Source organism: Bufo gargarizans, chromosome 5 (genome assembly GCF_014858855.1).
Source record: "Bufo gargarizans isolate SCDJY-AF-19 chromosome 5, ASM1485885v1, whole genome shotgun sequence".
In the NCBI taxonomy this organism is placed as follows: Eukaryota; Metazoa; Chordata; class Amphibia; order Anura; family Bufonidae; genus Bufo; species Bufo gargarizans.
The window spans coordinates 482106745-482126266 of NC_058084.1; the positions used below are offsets into that span (position 1 = coordinate 482106745).

At 47.7% G+C, this 19522-nt stretch overlaps 1 protein-coding gene across 1 annotated transcript in view; it reads right to left on the reverse strand.

The window, feature by feature from the left end:
* Positions 1–19522, reverse strand: part of LOC122939172 (gastrula zinc finger protein XlCGF26.1-like) — a 1061774-nt gene that overhangs the window by 1032569 nt on the left and 9683 nt on the right. The gene's annotated exons all lie outside the window — the stretch shown is intronic.

A 19522-nucleotide genomic window follows, 5' to 3' on the forward strand; every position in this document is an offset into this window, starting at 1 on the left:
GCTGCCGGCCTGAAGGAGGGGAGGAGCGCGGGGAGCTGAGCGGTGAGTGACAGTACTCAGCTCCCTGCACTCCAGCAATGAGCGCTTCTGTCTGTATTGATGGAAGCGCTCATTGCTTCTGGCACCCCCCAGAGAGTCGGCACCCGGGGCGGACCCCCCCCCTAGTACGCCACTGAGTTTTATTGTTAATGAGGCTCTGTCAGCATGACCAACCGTATTAAACCAAGCAGAGTAGACTGGCTTTTTGGCAGAACAACAAACTTAGTCTTCAGTTCTTGCAATCAGTCAGCTGTAAAAGGTGCAGACATTCTTCTGCTCAGTATGAAGAGAAGAAAGAAACTAAAATTGTGTCAGGACTCGTTAAACTGTGGATCGTTTCAAAGAAGGCAAAGGGTGGCTCTGGCTTCTCCACTTGAGATAAATATCCGTGCTCATCAAAAATAGTCCACTGCCCCTTCACCTCTCCCCTTTTTCAGGAAAATGTACCTTATGTAACTCCTGGTGCTCAGAAGCAGTGTGTGCCCGGCTTGGGCAGTCATGTGGGCCCCAAGCAGCAGGTCGGAAAAATGACTCAGCGGCTGGACTTGCCGTCCCCAATCCACCAGCTAAGTCCTACTCATTCACCTGGCACCAGAGGAAAAGGTTTGCTGAATTAGGAGAGCACTGGACCTATAGGCATCTCAGCGCTGTACGGCCACTTCTGGCTCCTGGGTCCAGAAAGTAATTGAGACTGAGGTTTTGGGTGGGCGTTAGGCCGTACATTGGCAGATGGTTAATACAACCCAGTTTAAATATGAATTGGGTCCTCTAGGCCCGGGGAAGTTTTCTGGCATGCGAAAGAGTCCCGAAATAGAGATCTGGCCAATGGATGAGGAAGGAATAACTTGTACAGGCAGGAGATCTCCTCTAACGTCTGGCAGTTAGCTGTGGGCCTTGTGGTTGGAATAACCAGTAAAGGTGCAATGGTGCTGTCTCGGCGGGGAGTGAGGGAAACCCCCCACCGTGCGGTGTCAAAGGGTAAAGGGGATCAGCCTGGCCAAAAAGGAGTGATAAGGGAGCAGGTCACCTCCTACCGCGTCCCTAATCCTCTCCCTGACTCCTCACTGTATGAGCGGACCCCGATGGTAGGACGGCTCATACTCAGGATTCATTGAAACCCTAAATCGCCCTGGTAATCCCTCACTAAGGAGCAGGGGAGAGACTACCTGTTTATCCTCAACACGGAAGAACAGGAGTCTCTCTCTGAGGCCAGGCTGCCAGGAGAGGGGAACACATACAGCATATGGAGATGGCAGGTAAGTAAAACCAGTAACACACTTACCTGCCACAGACACACTGACTGGAACCCGTGCACAAGTGCTAGTGTCCACACCAACATTAAGGAAACACCACAACCACACAGGAACCCAGGACACTCATAGCTGCAATAAATGTGAGACAGGGGAAAGTCTAGCAAACATGCTGGAAACCAAACACTACCAGACATGTAACACCAAAAAATAGACATACAAACACCCTGATCAAAACCCACTCCATACACAAAAGGGACAGGAAGGGAAGGAGACACCGTGATAACATAGAACATCTATGACCACAAGGGTGGCCCTCACTGGACAGATGGTAAAGCCAGACAAGGAGCTTAACTCCAGCACACACCAAGGCTGGAGTACAACTCAGCTACAGGCTTCCAGCAGAGACTAAAAAGCCCAAGCAGCCGCACACACAGCGACATAAACCCAGTGTTAACAAAACACCAGGAAGGCAGTTAATTCTTCCAACACCAGACAAGGGAAGGAAGCCACTTAAAGGGGAAGTGCACACACAAGCATAGAAAGCTACACGTTGCGGCAGGCAACCATCTCACGGCAATCACCCAGAAGGCTGAGACACTGCCACCGCATGCACACACAGCAACACGTTGCCGCAGGCAACCGCAAGTGTAGCAACAGTGTCACAGCGCACACCATAGGCCGTGACAGGTGCCTCCGTTCTTAAAAAGAAAGACAGAGTTCAGTGGATGGGGTAATGTAAGAGGAAGCACCCGTACCATGTCAGTCACCAGTGAGAATGTGGGTGGCTGTAGTGGAGGTAGCAGCAGCACTGTCCGCACCAGCCGTCCGGCCTGTAGTAACAGGTCACAGCTCTCCCTCACCTCTGGTAGGTGGCCGCATGTTACAGCATAGAAAAAGGATGACTGTGGATGGGACTGCTTACTCATCATCTCAGTCACAGCAGGACGATGCTTGTCCATCATGTTCCATACTGTACTGCTGATGCCACTACTACTACCCCTACACAGCTGTGCATCTCCAGTCTTGTCCGTCAGGTTCCATACTGTGCAGCTGCCACTTCTACTCCCCCCACATGTCCTCTCTTGTCCATCATGTTCTAAACTTGCTGCTTCCACTCTACACAACCAGACATCTACTGCCTTGTCCAGTAAAGAGATGTCAGTCGGACTTGGTTCCTCAGTAGGCCTCCATTAGGGCTTCAGAGTGGCTGCTCAGGCTGCTGCGTCAGCAAAGGCATTACCCCCTGCCTCGGGAGTTTGTACCTTGATGATCACTACCCAAATAGACTACGTTTTTAATGGGTTTATCTGCTGAGCCCACAAAGTCTCTGCTCTTCTAGACTAGGACCATAGTCTTCTGCCACCCCAAAGACCTACCTGCAGTGTGTGTATGTATTAGCTGTCGGAACTTGAGCCATTGTACATGTTGCAGTGAATGCCTTTAGCTATGTTTTCTATGCTAAGCAGGAGGGTAGGGTAGTGACTGCCTACCCAGTGCATGGACTTCCTTCATGGTGGTACCGGGATCCATCTACCAAAAATTCTAAGTTAGGGATTGGAGTTTCTCCAGCTCCTGCTTTTCAATTTTCAGCAATTCAATACAATAATGCTGATTATCTAGGTCATCTAACCCAGACCTTGTCTGATGGTTCTTCCTGACGGCGTTGGCAGTGCCACCTCGTACTGTGTCCACCTGGCAGCGGAGATATGTTTGGTTCTCATTTCCTCGACTACTTATGAAACTTGGATTGTCAGCGGCTGGTCCAGGACTATGTCAGTCGCCTTGTATTTCGGTGTGGCTGCTGCGGTTACATCTCTCACATGTGAAGGAGAAGCCCTATTGTGTCTGGATGTTAGGAGTAGTAACCTAACGGTCGGAGCTTTTTCCATGGAGCTCGGTTATTACCTCGTGTCCACGTATTGTAGTCAGGTAAAGCTGAGGCTGGAGCTGAAAGTCTGTCCTGTCCTGTCCGTGTCAGTAGACCTTGTTGTCCCCATGAGGTCAGAGCCTTGTACAGACCCTGCAGCTAGAGGCACTGGGGGTCCATTCCCAGCAGGAGCCCACACGGCCCTTAGTGATATACTGTAGTGGGTACTGGCACTCTGCATATGGCGTCCCTTCTGTCTGGGGTCTCTGGGAGATACTGCAGAAGTTGTGTTGTAGGGTAATGTGGTCTTCACACCCCCAGAACCTGGGACATTTCTTCTGAGAAAGTGAATGGTGACATTGCTGCAGCCTGAGGTCGGCTGCTCCAGCAATTAGTGACCGGTCTCCTCCAGGGGCAGTAAGAAAAAACCTCTGGTCACGTCAACCACTGGAGAACAAGAAGAAGTCGGTGGCACTTGGTGAAGTAAGGTGGGGGGGTTCTGTACATCACAGACCATCTTGTTCACCTCCCTAAGGTCATGGACCATGCTACACTGCTGCGGTTCCCCTGGGATCAGCTTTTCCTTCACAGAGAATAGTGGGGGCTCCACGGTGACCTGCACCCCCTCATTGCTCTGATTTCCCTGCACTGTGTCCCCTGTTACTGGTTCGGTGCTGATGGTTCCTGTTTTACCTGTTACTGGTGCTGTCTGGTTTGGGCTTTATTGGCAATGGGGCGACCGACAGATGGACAACATCAGCCTTAGGCCCCTTGGTTCGGGCAAATTATGGCTAATGAGCCCTCGTCAGCAATAACCTGCCATTGTAAATGTGCCATCGATTACCGGATAACGGAGCACAACGCGCGGATTGTTTCTCATGACGCCTAAACCATTTTTAGCGGCAGCAGATCCTGCTGTACAAAGAGCAAGAAATGGTTGAGAGGTTCTGATGATGTCACATTACATCATTATCTATAGTAATTACAGGGGATGTGACTGGAGAGGTGAGAGGTTCTGATGATGTCACATTACACCATTATCTATGGTAATTACAGGGGATGTGACTGGAGAGGTGAGAGGTTCTGATGATGTCACATTACATCGTTATCTATGGTAATTACAGGTGGACATGGCTGTAGAAGTGATGGACTCTGGAATGTACATGGTGACATTTATTATTATGTCTTCCATGAACAGGATTACTCCACGGTGAAGAAGACGTCTAGTAATCTGATACATGAGAAGGACAATGAGAAGATCCTAGAAGTCGTCCACAAGATGATGGAGCTGCTGACTGGAGAGGTGACACCGCCGGGAATGCTGGGACATTATACAGTCACAGCACTGGAGGGGTCTGGGTGATGACGGTGTCATTGTGTTGTCAGGTTCCTATAAGGTGTCAGGATGTCGCTGTCTATTTCTCCATGGAGGAGTGGGAGTATTTAGAAGGACACAAGGGTCTGTAGAAGGAGGTGATGATGGAGGAGGACAGGAGGGCTGTAGAAGGAGGTGATGATGGAGGACCAGCCCCTCACATCTCCAGGTAACAGACAGGACTAAATACAAATGTCCTGGAATTCTCTGTCTGTAAAGTCTGAGTCCAGTCTCTGTGTCTCCTGCAGAGAGATCCAGTCAGAGGACAACACCAGAGAGATGTCCGCGTCCTCTTCTTCCACAGGATGGTCAGGTAATGGAGATGTCTTCTCCTCTGTAGGAGGACGCCTTGTTTTATCCAGTACTATTCTAGGTTTATACTGGTGTAATGAGCTGGAGATGGCGGGATTACAGCCGACCACAGACGCTCCATGTTCTCTGCTTATTCCTACAAGTCTCTGGCTATGGAGACCACTGGTGGGAATAAGGAACAATAATATAACAAAAACAGACAGGTGCACTCTGCGGTCTTACTAACCCTCGTACTGGTGTAAAATTGAGAATTAGCCAACTTCTCCTGTTTGGAGGTCATGTCTGAGCCCGTACACCAGTACGAGGGTTAGTAAGACCCCAGAGTGCACATGTCTGTTTTTGTTATATTATTTTTACTGTTCATCACATCCACACATTTGCTATTCTGTGTAGGATGTCCATTGTGGTACTTGTGGTCCGCTGCAGGCATCCTCCATTGTATGCATTTTTGCTGGGGATTGCCATTGGCAGCGGACCGCAGGTGCAGGATCTGCCTCCCCGGTATAGATGCCCCAGTGCATATGGGGTTCAGCACTTCCTGCTTTCAGTACCACGTCAATTTGTAGTTTGTATTGGGAATAAGGAACCAATACGTTTATGTCTCCGAGAGGAACGAGTCCGGACGCGTCTGGTAGAAGCCGATCTCCTCCACGGAAACCACCTGCAGCTTGTCCGGCTGTGCTGAGGATGCATGTGTACAAGGTTATTGGCTGTGAGCCGCCATCTAATATCTAGGTCCAGCCTCTGGGAGACCTGCAGCCATTAGGCTCAGACGACGACTGTTGTCGGGTCATTTGTGGTTGTCATGATAATAAAGGGGTTATTACATAACAAGTATCACAGTGCAGTGAATGGGGCATTTCTGATGAAGTTTTATTACTATGTACATGCTGTAATAATATTGGTTGTATTTTTATGTACAGTACATTTCCCTTCTGGTAGCGCCCCCTGCTGTTTCTTCTGTGACTAGGTTTCTGGTCCACCTTCTCCTGCATTCAGGGATGGACACATGCTCAGTATCTTCTCTGCTCCCTCCTCCTGTCGGTGTCGGTGCAGTCATCTCGTGGAGAAGCAGTGCAGACTCCTTTCATTCATCCCTACTTGTATATTCATGGAGGTATATAGCTGTATCTCTACACGGGGGGAGGGGCTTAGGAAGAGCTGGCTGCAGCGCACTCCTGGGAGATGCAGGTGCTTGATGGTCACATGGGATGAGCTGCTGCCCACCCACAGAGAATGAAGAGACCAGAGCTGCAGAGGAGCGAGTAAAGAAGCTAAAGAGGATGAATATTATACTGGAGAGCAGCGGTTTCTGCATTTCTGTACTTCAAGTGTTGGTATGCACTACTCCAGATAACTTTTTCCAGGACGTTCTCCATGACAGCACCATATGTAGGTCGTCCTTCTGATCTTCTGTAGGGACTAGAACACAGAGAAGTCAATAGGCCGCTTCAGCCTCCAGTGCTCTTCCTGTCTCTACAGAGGACAGGTGCAGAGAGGATTCCTGAGTGGAATATTCCTGTTCTATCAAATTGTAGGATCTTTGCTAGGGTTGTATGGGGGTTTCCTCTCCTTCCAGCCCATGTCTAGACTGGCAAGTACCTTCATGGTAGGGGTCCCCTAGCCCATCACAGACCCTTTCTAGACCTTCTCAAATCGGCTGTATGGGATGGTCATGTCCTGCTGAAGGGACCCTTCCCATCAGGTTTGATGTCTGGCTTGTTGCTTCCCTATTTGAGCTCTGGATTTGTCATCAGAAGGTCCTGGCAGGCAGTGTGGAGCAACTGAAGGCTTGAGTCCCCAGGTTCAGGACTCGCATCCGTCCAAGAGACTCTCCTGGAGGAAAAGGGGAGGAACTTTATGAGAACATGAGTGGTAAGAGCCCATCTGTATCTGGATACAAGATGAGATACGGCCTCTTGCCCGGATACAAGATGAGACACGGCCTCTAACCCGGATACAAGATGAGACACGGCCTCTAGCCCGGATACAAGATGAGACACGGCCTCTAGCCCGGATACAAGATGAGATACAGCCTCTTGCCCGGATACAAGATGAGACACGGCCTCTTGCCCGGATACAAGATGAGACACGGCCTCTTGCCCGGATACAAGATGAGACATGGCCTCTAGCCCGGATACAAGATGAGACATGGCCTCTAGCCCGGATACAAGATGAGATACGGCCTCTTGCCCGGATACAAGATGAGACACGGCCTCTAGCCCGGATACAAGATGAGACACTGCCTCTAGCCCGGATACAAGATGAGACACGGCCTCTAGCCCGGATACAAGATGAGACACGGCCTCTAGCCCGGATACAAGATGAGACACGGCCTCTAGCCCGGATACAAGATGAGACACGGCCTCTAGCCCGGATACAAGATGAGACACGGCCTCTAGCCCGGATACAAGATGAGATACGGCCTCTAGCCCGGATACAAGATGAGATACGGCCTCTAGCCCGGATACAAGATGAGATACGGCCGCTTGCCCGGATACAAGATGAGATACGGCCTCTAGCCCGGATACAATATGGATGAGATACGGTTGGGCAAGGAGACATACAGGTGAAACCCGAAAAATTTGAATATCGTGCAAAAGTTCATTTATTTCAGTAATGCAGCTTAAAATTTGAATATTATGAAAAGGTTGAATATTCTCGGCTCAAAGTGTCCCCCTCTAGTCAGCTAATTAATCCATACCCCCTGAGCAAAGGGGACCTGAGATTGTGACTTTGGGGTTCCATAAAGCTGTAAGACATAATCATCCAAATTATAACAAAGGCTTGAAATATCTCGCTTTGCCTGTAATGAGTCTCCTATATTAGTTTCACCTTTTAAAGAGGACCTTTCATCGGTCCAAACATTGTGAACTAAGTGTCATGATCTGTACAGCAAAATTCCAAAGTCATGACCTCAGTATCGATGTCCGCACGGGAAAGGAGCAATCCCCATAAGATGCATAAGAAATGATCCCAGCAGACTACTAGGATCATTTCTTATGCATGATCTGTACAGCGGCGCCCGGGGATCTCACTGCACTTACTATTATCCCTGGGCGCCGCTCCGTTCTCCCGCTATGCCCTCCGGTATGTTCGGTCACTGGGTTATAGTAGGAAGAGACTTGGGGGACTTGGTTATACTGGGCGGAGACTGCCCTTGTTCTCCTGGGCGTCTTCTTCTCCCAGGCTGTGAGCTCTGTTTTTTATTAAAACGTTTTCAAAAAGTTACAAACAACCCCCATTTCAGCCCCCCAAACCCTCCCCCCCCCCTATAGACTGTGATATGAATAAAGTCCATTCTTCATGTTTCTTGGGTGTCCATTTGGCGTATAGTGCACTGCATCGCATCCGAGGGCCAACCCGTCCAGGTCTAGTTATATATCCAAAACATACAGTCTCTTAGGGTCTCAGAGATGTAAGCATTATCCTGCAGCATACGATTTCAGTTCGAAAGGAGCGTTCCGCTAGTAAAGTCAGATTTTCCACAGATAGGAGAAAAAATCTGACTGGAATCGTTCAGTAAAAGAGGAGGCAGTACAGAAAAAAGGTGCATCTTGCCGAATATAGACACATCTTAGCTCAATACAATACAGCACCATACCCTGTCAGACCCAATCAACAAGTCTATAATACTAGAGTATAGTGATGAGCCCAGAGGTACCAGATCTTAGCAAATTTCTTATTGTTGCCCCTTTTCTGATATACAAAACTTTCTAATTTCACCAAGTTATGTACACGGTCCACCAATTCCGCCACTTTCGGAGGATGCGGAGCAGTCCAATCGTATTCAATCAATTTCCTAACGGTGTACAAAATGCGCCTAATTTTCAGTTCTGCCACTATTGGGAGTGTCTGAACTATACCGAGTATACACACTAGAGCAGACGGCTCCAGGTGGACCTAAAATATATTCACAATAAGTGCTATCACATCTAGCCAATATCGTCTTAGTCGCGGGCAGTTCCACATGAGATGGATAAGATCTGCATTAGGTGTCCCACGGCGAGCACATAGATCGTCTACCCTATATCCCATTTTCTTTAGCAACCTCGGGGTCCTATAGACTGGATGCAGAAGAAATAGTTGGGATACTCTGTGGTCCTCACTGAGCGCTACTTCCGGGAATTTCTCTAATACTGCCTCCCAGTCCTCCTCCGTCAAATCTGGGATGTCTCTTCGCCATTTACGATAAAGAGTCAGTGGGGCTTGCTTCCACTTTGAGTCCATAAGACTCCAGTAATGAAGCGAAATTACACCACTAGTGGTGCCATGCGTTGTACTAAGATCTATAATGGCGTGTTTTGCAGCTGGTACGATCTTCTCCTGTCGTTCCTGAGAGTTAATGGCATGTCTAAGTTATAAATACACATAGAAAAGAGTTTTCGGGATCGCAAACTCTCGTTGCAATTGACTAAATTCTTTAAGCATACCATCTTGGAACAGTCTGTGCACATTATTAAGACCGTACTGCAGACACCTTATTCAATTCTCCATATATTCGATTTGGCTAAATTGGGGTGAACTGAGTAAAACCACGAACTCCCGCAACCCCTCTAGCTTTCCACCACACTTCATGGATTGTACGCAGCATTGGGTAAGTGGCTCCTAATCTCGGGAAGGTACCATCCTCCAACGTCGATAGCAAACCTTTCCCTTTCAGTAGATGTTTCACCAACCGGCCTGCAGTATTCAGCTTACCCTCATCTCCCCACCCTCGAATATGTTGCATCTGAGCTGCCAAATAATACATCTCAGGGTCGGGACTTTAAGTCCTCCCTGGGTCTTTGGCCTAGTTAGTGTAGAAAGTTTAATGCGAGGCATTCCCTTTTTCCATATGAGATTTCTGAAGATCGCATTTACAGTACGGAAAAAAGTTTGCGGTATCCAGGACGGGGCGCTGTGAAGCAAATACAGGCGTTGCGGCATAAGCGTCATCTTAATCAAATTAGTGCGCCCTACTAATGTAAGAGGAAGGCGGATCCAAGCATGGACCTTCTTCCTAAACCTATCCAGCAGCGGGGTCAAGTTCAGGTCCTGAAATTCTCTATCAGCCGTAACCTGAATCCCTAAGTTTTTGAAGGATGTAACTATTTGCAAATCCGTCACAGCAGATTCGTCCACCCCTCCTGACCGAGATAAAGGCATTACTACCGACTTTGTCCAATTTATGGTTAGACCAGACATCCTGCCGAAACTATTAATAATCGCCATTGCTGCTAGAAGAGAAGCACGCCATTGATCTAAAAACAATAGTAGGTCATCCTCATATACAGCAACCTTCTCCACCAGGGCCCCGTATCGTAATCCTTGTACACTTGTCACTTTTCGTAGGGCCTCTACAAGAGGCAAACAGCAGGGGCGACAAAGGGCACCCCTGTCTGGTTCCCCTATGGAAGTCGAAGGGTTCCAAACAGAGTTCACCCTGACTCTGGCCTTGGGCACAGTATACAGTATTCTCACCCATTTGATGAAATCAGGACCGAACCCCATCACTTGCAAAACCTTCCACAGATGGCGCCATTCCATGCTGTCGAATGCTTTGGCCGCGTCCAAGGACGCGACTGCCGCATTCAAGGCGTGGACCTGGGCCGCCTGAATATTCTGGTAAAGTCTCCTAATATTGACTGCAGTGGACATGTTAGGCACGAAGCCCGCTTGATCAGTGTGAAGGGTCCGTGATCACTGTATTTAGACGGTTCGCTAGGACTTTCGCTAGTATTTTGACATCTATCTGCAACAGCGAAATAGGGCTATAGGATTCAGGTTCCAAAGTGTCTTTTCCCGGTTTCGGGATGACTACTATGACCGCTTCAGTCATAAAGGTGGGCAACCTACCTTCTACATGAGCTTCTTTAAGCCCTTCTAATAACTCTGGCAACGGTATTGGGCCAAACTGTTTATATATTTCTACCGGCAGGCCAGCCCTTCCAGGGGCTTTATTATTGAGCATATCCCTTAGTGCCAGTTCTAATTCTTTAACTGTAATCGGGGCATCCATGAGATCTTTGCTCGACTTGTAGGGTAGGGAGCTCCAGCCCGCTCAGGAACCCACCTAACTCACTATCTGACGCATCCATTCTAGATTCATGTAGAGAAGAATAAAAGGTATGCATAACCTCTAGGACTTGTTCTGTCTTATGACACAGCTCCCCCTTAGTATTACGCAAAGAAGCTATATAAGAGGATGGTTGCTGGGCCCTAGCTACCATGGCCAACATCCTGCCTGCCTTCTCCCCCTCCTCATAGTAGGATTGTTTTTGAAAAAAACATCTCATTTAATCTGCTTTGAGCTTCCTCCCATTTTTGCCGGCACTCAGCTGTGGCTCGTTCTATGTAATTCACTTCCGTCAGCTCAACCTCTAAATGTAGTTTCTGCATCCGAGCTCTTGTTTCGTTTTTCATCTTATATACCGCCGCTATCAGAATGCCTCTGAGGAAGGCCTTCGTAGTCTCCAAAAGTCTACTAAGGCCGCTTCCCTTAGAAGGCGCCCGAATGGGGTGACTGCACCCGCAACCGCGGCACCCGTCCTATCTACCCTATCCAAGGCTGGTGTGGTCACATTATTAAAATCGCCTAACATTATCACAGGCAAATCGGGCAAGTCTACATAGAAAGAGAGAACCTTCCGGATCGTGCACGGCGAATAAGGAGGAGGGATATACACTCCTATTATGACACAGGGGCGGTGGTAAGTTTACCATACAATGTTGAAAGAGAGGGGAAGAATCCGGCGGAACTACCCACACTAGGTTTGCAGCCCAAAAATGACAGACAGCCGATTCTGTGGTATGATATACTTCGTCAGTGGGGCTCAGTGCCAGAGATGTCAGGTGAATATGGGTCACAAAGTGTAAGGAGAAAAAGATGCGCGGCACTCACCGAAGTAGTTGTTGTGTTGCGGCTTTATTCAGACTTCATAGGAAGACATTGCGCATATCGGGTCCTGGGGCGGACACGCTGTAGCAGGTAGAAGCGGCTATGGCCGCTTCGCGCTTCCTCTGGCCACAGTAAACGTCATAGCGCAAGCTTGCGCTTTATAGGGGCGGGTTCAGCGCAGCCGGCATCATCGGTTACAGGTGTGCACCGCAGGTTAGTGACATTAATACCTATTAAAAATGCAATCAGGTGGGAGGAAATATACAAATAAGCCTGAAAATGATACAAAGAAGCCTAAATAAAGTACATTAAAGATACAGAATGCAAATAATAGTAATAAATTCACACTCACTGAAGGCTAGAGATACGCATAGGGAACCATGCAATTGGAAATGCTGAACAGAGGACATAGCTGGATACTGACACAATAAATGATGTCCCATTATAAGAACACCGACATGTCGTTCCTGTCGTTGAGCCCCGCAGGCCCCAAGGCCCTAGTGAGCATAATCCACCTTGCTTCCCTCTGCAGGAGCAGGCGATGCCGATCCCCTCCTCTAGGGATGGGTCCGACATGTTCCACTCCCGCAAAGGAAAGACAACGCGGGTGGGCATCATGGGCAGTGCGGATGTGCTCAATCAAGCTTGGGCAACCTCTGCCTGAACGTACAGAGCCGACATGTTCACGGATACGTTCGAATAAGGGGTGGATCGTTTTACCAATGTAAAATCTTTTCCCGGGGCAAAAGACGACATATACAACATAGGGAGTGCGACAGTTGATAAAGTCGCGTACTATATGCTTCGTTCCTCCTATCTGTAACCATTTACTACAAGTGTTGAGTGCACAAAAAGGACAGTGGCCACATCTATAATTCCCTCTGGATTTCTTAAGCCTGGTCTCTTCCTGAGGTGTGCTAAACACACTTATAACCAGCTTATCCTTGAGGGTTGCACACCTTCTAAAGGTGACTAGGGGTCGTTGACTAGAGAAGTTGTTCAGAGAGGGGTCCCCTTTCAAGAGGTCCCAGTTCTCATTTATAACCCGCCTAATTGCTTCTGAGGCAGTGCTATACTTGAAGGTAAAAGCAAAGCGGGGTGGGGGGGGGGGGTGGGGGGTGGTCTATCCCTTCTTTTCTCCATGAGTAACGAGTTGCGATCCAGTTTGGTTGCCCTACAGAGGGCTGCTGAGACGCTCCTCGATGGATAACCCCGATCCAGCAGTCTGTCTTTAAGTTCACCGGCCTGCTCAAGAAAGCCGGCATCGGTATCATTAATCCTCCGCAGTCGGACAAATTGTCCATATGGAACCGCGCGTTTTACCGATGGCGGGTGAAAACTGGTCTGGTGGAGGAGTGAATTAGTCGCTGTGGGCTTACGAAAGCCTCTGGTGTGTATTACACCATCTTTTATGGTGACGTGCACATCCAGAAAATCAAGGGACGCACCACCAAAATTGATGGTGAATCTCATGTTCATCTGGTTACGCGTGTTGAGATAGTCAACAAATGCATAACAGGACGCTTCACTCCCCGACCAGACCAGAAAAATATCATCCACATATCTCAGGAACAGGTGAATAGACTGTAGAAAAGGGTTATCCACAGAGAAGACATACGTCTCTTCAAATACCGCCAGGTACAGGTTCGCAAATGTGCACGAGACAGGTGTGCCCATCGAGGTACCACTGGCCACCAAACTGGAACACGTTATTGGTAAGAAGGAGATCGAGTGCCTCATGGATAAAGTTCTTAAACACCATGTCCTTGTCACTACGGCTGAGGACAAGGTTAACGGCCCTGAGTCCTAGGACATGAGGGATCCTGGTGTATAAGCTTTCAACATCCAAGGACACCAGGCTAAACTCACTCCGCCACTCGAGAGATCCGAGTGCCCGGAGAAAGTCGCCCGTGTCCTTTAGATATGTGGGGGTGCTTACTAGTAGTGGTCTAAGGAGCCAATCAACGTAGCCAGACAATGGTTCAGTCACTGACCCGATCCCGGCAATGATGGGACGTCCTGGGGGTCGGGTCAGTGATTTTTTGAATTTTAGGTAAGAAGTACCAAATCGGGACTTTTGTGTGGGTAGGAATGAGGCGGTCGGTCATACCTTTCGGCAGGAATCCAGCCATTACGTATTGGTCCACTAGTACACGGAGTCTAGAGGAAATCCCAGGAATGGGGTTGCCCCTCAATTTTAAATACACTGTGTTATCGTCTAATTGCCTTCCTGCTTCCTCAAGGTAATAATCCCTGGGCATCAGGACCACATTCCCTCCCTTGTTGGCCGGCTTTATTATGATATTGTCCTGTTTACTTAACCACAAGAGGCCACGGGACTCCTCTAAAGAAAGGTTCCGGAGTGCAGCCGGATACATCAGCGCACGTGTTTCCCTCAAAACCCGCTTGTGGAACAGGTCAATCGCAGAGCCGGCCGGCATGGGAGGAAGGAAGGTGGACCTGACGCCTCCTGTGTAAAGTTTACCATACAGACAGACAAAACGTCCAACCTCATCTAATTTTTGTCGGAGGCATTCAAACGCCACATTTTTATGGATAAGAATACTGACACCTCTCGCATAGGAGGAGTAAGTCGCATGGAAGCAGTATCTAGCCCAATTAGGTGTGAGTAGATTAAGCTGTTCTTTAAGCAGGTGCGTCTCCTGCAAGCAGCAAATGGACGATCCGTGGGACCTAATGCAATCAAGTACTGCACGTCTCTTAGTCGCATCCTTGATACCTCTTACATTCCAACTAAAAAAATGTATCGCGTTAGCCACAGCAGTTGTATGATATTAGTCACCAAGATACGATTGAGACCCCGAACATGGCGACTAAGGATGCCCACATGATGGACCCCACCTGGACACCGCAAACCCTGAGCTCATAATCGCAGTCTCGCAACTAATTTCCCCCCCTATCCCCCAACGAACCAGGAACATTAACAATGTGCGTACCGACTTCTCCGGCAGGTTCCCGCTTGGACACGATAGTCCGTACCACGGGGTCGGCAAGGAGCGGCAAGTTAAATCCGACAAAGTGAAAAGTAACTCAGTTAAGTAACAACTGTAGAACTCTTAATAAAGGTAGATTCCTACCCTCAGAGATAACGGTATAGGAGGCTCACTTACAGACAATTTAAGCTCTCCTGCAACGCTCGGCTATAGATCATGAAAGCTCATCACTAGATCCCTATTGACTACTGCTGGCCAAATAAAAAGGAAATGTATAGACCGCTCACAAAGTAACATAGCAGGATCCATACAAATTCAAAAAGAGATTAAGTCAAAACTAAAGTCCCTTTAGAGGCCCTCGGGATATAATATTCAATTTATTCGACGGTCTAATCGGACCAAAAATTCCCTTTAGGGGTCTCTAACTACCGATAAAATATATCTTTATTTAAACCTATTAAAATACTCAATAGGGAAACTTAATGTTAAAAATGTCAGGGTTCCAGTGAAATATCAAAATTAGCTAATTTCTATCTGCTGATAGTTGCTAATGGCAACTCATGGAACTAGTCCAGAGTCAGCCCTTGTATCGAATGGTTAGCCTCACATATGCGTTAGCTATGAGCGTGGGAGCATGTGGAAATTAGGAAGCTTGTAGAACAGCAGCAGACGTGGAGTATTCCTGAGATGTAGATGTTATTGATTATTTTATTTCTTTATTATTTTTGTTTATTTGTTTCATATTTTTGTATATTATCTCACCAGCTGGGTAAAGTAGCAGCTTGTCGGGGCTTTCAATGACTCTTGAAATAACTATGTCCTGAGGAGGTTGCAACTTGCGCAACAGAATACCAATTCTTATCTCCTCCAATACGTACCCTCTGCAGCCGATACAAGTCACCGTGTGTGCGCTTCTTGCCTGCTGGTTGCCTGCTCCATTCAGATTGCTCTATTCCCTGTAAGCATCGCTCTTATCTCTACGAGAGTTTTGTATTTAACTCATTGTGGATGAGCTGGCCGCTCGTACAACAACAGTCGCACTGCCTGTGATATGCTGATAATCGCTCCTAATGCTTGTGGGTCTTTTTCACTGGTCACTGTCTAAAAGGTGAGCGCTATACTAATGCACCCCTCCCGACATGTTTCGCCACTGGCGTGGCTTCATTAGGGGAAGTGGGGTATTAGGCGTGCGCGCGCTTCTCATGACCTCTATTTCTATGCCGCTTATTCCCTCCCATATTGCATTCCTAGCCAATTAGCACTTTGCTATCCTTTGATCGACTGCTTCTTTACCTATTGGGTACGAGCGCTTCCTCTGACGTCTGTCTTGTGCGCTCTTTGTCCTTTGACCCGTCGCAGGCAAGCCAGGTAATTGATGTTTCCTCCCCTCCTCATGACGTGAGATGTCATTCACTCTCAGTCCACTGTAAACCCCATAATAATGAATTGCTAATAGCAAACTGTGATATATGGTCGCTCCTCAGCTCCCCTTGTTCTATAGTCACATAATGAGCTGTATATAATAGCAACTCTCCACTTATTCTGTTGCGCAAGTTGCAACCTCCTCAGGACATAGTTATTTCAAGAGTCATTGAAAGCCCCGACAAGCTGCTACTTTACCCAGCTGGTGAGATAATATACAAATATGAGATCAACATACAAAAATATGAAACAAATAAACAAAAATAATAAAGAAATAAAACAATCAATAACATAAATTGTTCTACAAGCTTCCTAATTTCAACATGCTCATAGCTAATGCATATGTGAGGCTAACCATTCGATACAAGGGCTGACTTTGGACTAGTTCCATGAGTTGCCATTAGCAACTATCAGCAGATAGAAATTTACTAATTTTGATATTTCACTGGAACCCTGATAATTTTAACATTCAGAGTTTCCCTATTGAGTATTTTAATAGGTTTAAATAAAGATATATTTTATCAGTAGTTAGAGACCCCTAAAGGGAATTTTTGGTCCGATTAGACCGTCAAATAAATTGAAAAAGAGATCAACCCACAGACATAAGAGGAGTGAACCCCCTGCACTTTAAATAACTACGTTACGTGCGCACTATCGCAGACAACAGTCACAAATCATCCCGTCTTCTATCTTCTCGCAGCTGCTGTTCGTGCCTGTCCAACCATTTAATGGTTTCTTTAGATTCCTCAAAAAACATAGTGGATCCCATCGCTGCCACACAAAGTTTTGCAGGGAAGATCATTGAATAGCTGACGTTGAGGGTCCTCAGTCGCCTTTTTACATCAAGGAACTTCGCTCTCCGTTTCTGGACTTCAATGGAAAAATCAAAAAATATTCACAGATCGAATGAAGCCGCTTATACCATTTTTGATCCATGTGGATCAAGCGGGCTTTGTCCTGGGGAGGGAAACACGTGACAATACCATCCGTACCATGGCCATCATTGACCATGCTAGCAAATGGGGATCTGCTCTGTGTCTTATGTCGATCGATGCAGAGAAGGCGTTCGATCGAGTAGATTGGTCCTTTCTATCTGAATCCCTAAAAGCGTTCGGTTTCGGCCCTGGCATGATAGATAGAATTCTGGCATTATACCGTGACCCTAGCGCCCAGGTCCGAGTCAACGGATCATTATCGACTCCCTTCCGTATCCATAATGGCACCAGACAAGGGTGTCCACTTTCCCCTCTGCTATACATTATGGTTATGGAATTTCTAGCCAGAGCTCTAAGGGCCAATGAATCCATCAAGAGCCTAAGCATGGGTGATTTGGAGTCAAAGATTGCCATCTATGCAGATGACCTCCTTATCTACTGCACGGATCCGCTGGTCAGCTTCCCTAACATTCTGAAGGAATTCTCGACCTTTGGTGACCTCAGCAACTTTAAAGTGAACCTCCACAAATCTGAGGTCCTTAATATTACTTTGCCCCAGGGATTGGCCAATAGTTTACAGTCCTCTTTTCCCTTCCGCTGGGCTCACGGTCACATAGTCACATAACTTAGCTAGTCTCTTCTCCTTGAACTTCATCCCCCTTATTGAGGAAGTTCGGAGGGACTTGAAGGCCTGGAGGGGGCTGCCATTGTCTTGGTTCGGTACGATACACACACTTAAAATGAATATTCTCCCTCGTATCTTATACCTTTTTCGCACCATCCCCATACCCCTCCCGAACACCTTCTTCAGGACTCTGAGATCTATGTTCCCTTAATTTATCTGGGCAGGATCCTCCCCTAGGATGGGGATGAGATTTTTGGTGCGCAGCAGGCCGAGGGGAGGCGCGGGGGTCCTGGATTTACCAAACTACCATAAAGCGGCAACCCTTTCATACATATTGGATTGGTTCCACAACGGGCAATCTAAAAGATGGGTCCAGTTTGAGAAACAGGTGGTGGGGTACCCAACCCAAAATCTACTTTGGATCTCTAAATCCAAGAGACCCTCGTGACTCACCCTTCTGACCTTGGGTATCCTGAAAATCTGGGATAGAATAGCAATACCATTAGGTCTCACTCAGTCCCCCAGCCCTATGACTGACTGAACAATCCTGACTTCCCTTTGGGAATGGGTCGTATGTCATTTCTGGGTTTGGTCCTCGCAGATAATCCTACTGTATCTATGGTTCTGGTGAGGGGATCCCTTCAGCCGCTTTCCTCCTTCCAGGGGGGGGGACATCTAAAGGGGCATGGCTTAAGCTTAGGTACATCAGCTTAAGAGACTTCTTGTCCTCCTTAGGCCCCAATAACACTCTATCTAGAGACCTCACCCCCTTTGAGGTGCTGTGTACCCAATTCCCCCCCCCCCCCCCCCACACACACACTTAGTGTCTCTGGTTTATGGGTTACTCCAGGGGAAAGATGATACCATCTCCGACTTAGGGCTTGGGAAAGAGAATTAGGGAAATCTTTTCCTTCTGACCTATGGGAGAAGGCATTCGAGTTATCTCATAAGTCATCTATAAGCTGCGGTCTCCAAGAGAAGAATTTTAAGATTATGTCCAGATGGTACAGGACCCCGGTCCTACTGCACTCTTTCCTTCCTTCCTGCCCTAGCTCTTGCTGGAGATGTGGTCGTGAGGAGGGCAACATGTCCCATATCTGGTGGTTCTGCAGCAAAATCACTCTTTTTTGGGAAGCTATCAATGATCTATATGACATGGTCAGCGGTAGCTCCTCCAGATGGACCCCTGAGGGCGCTTTGCTCTCCATATTTTCTAGCTCAATCTCCGCTCTGAAAAAGGGTCTTCTGAGATTCTTTGTTCAAGCAGCACGCCTGGTTATCCCTAGATTCTGGAAATCCACATCCGCCCCTCTCCCTAGGGACTGGCTTATCACTTTTGAAAAAATCTACAGAATGGAGGAGCTCTGGGCGGAGGACATGGGTAACTCCTCTAAGTTTTTAAAAATTTGGACTCCTTGGATCCTGTTCAAGGGATCTCCTGATTTTATCACGTGGCTAAATAGAGATGTTGCCAGTTGCTACGGAGACTACACCTTCCATGCAGAATTCAATTTTCTTTGCCTACACCAATAGTTGCGCCTAAGCTAGGGAGTGTTCCACCTGCGTTTCGTGCACCTTGGGAATTACTCCACATTGTCTATTATACCTCTACTTGTATTGTCAGGGATTCCCCTCCCCTTTCCCTCCTTTCCCTATGCGGTCCTGTCCTTGTAATCCGTATGCATTCCGTTTCCGTATTTCCGATCCGTTTTAACATAGAACATGTCCTATTATTGCCCGCAAATCACAGTCCGTGGCTCCATTCAAGTCAATGGATCCGCAAAAAAAACGGAACACATACGGAAATGCATCCGTATGTCTTCCGTTCCGTTTTTTCCTGAACCATCTATTGAAAATGTT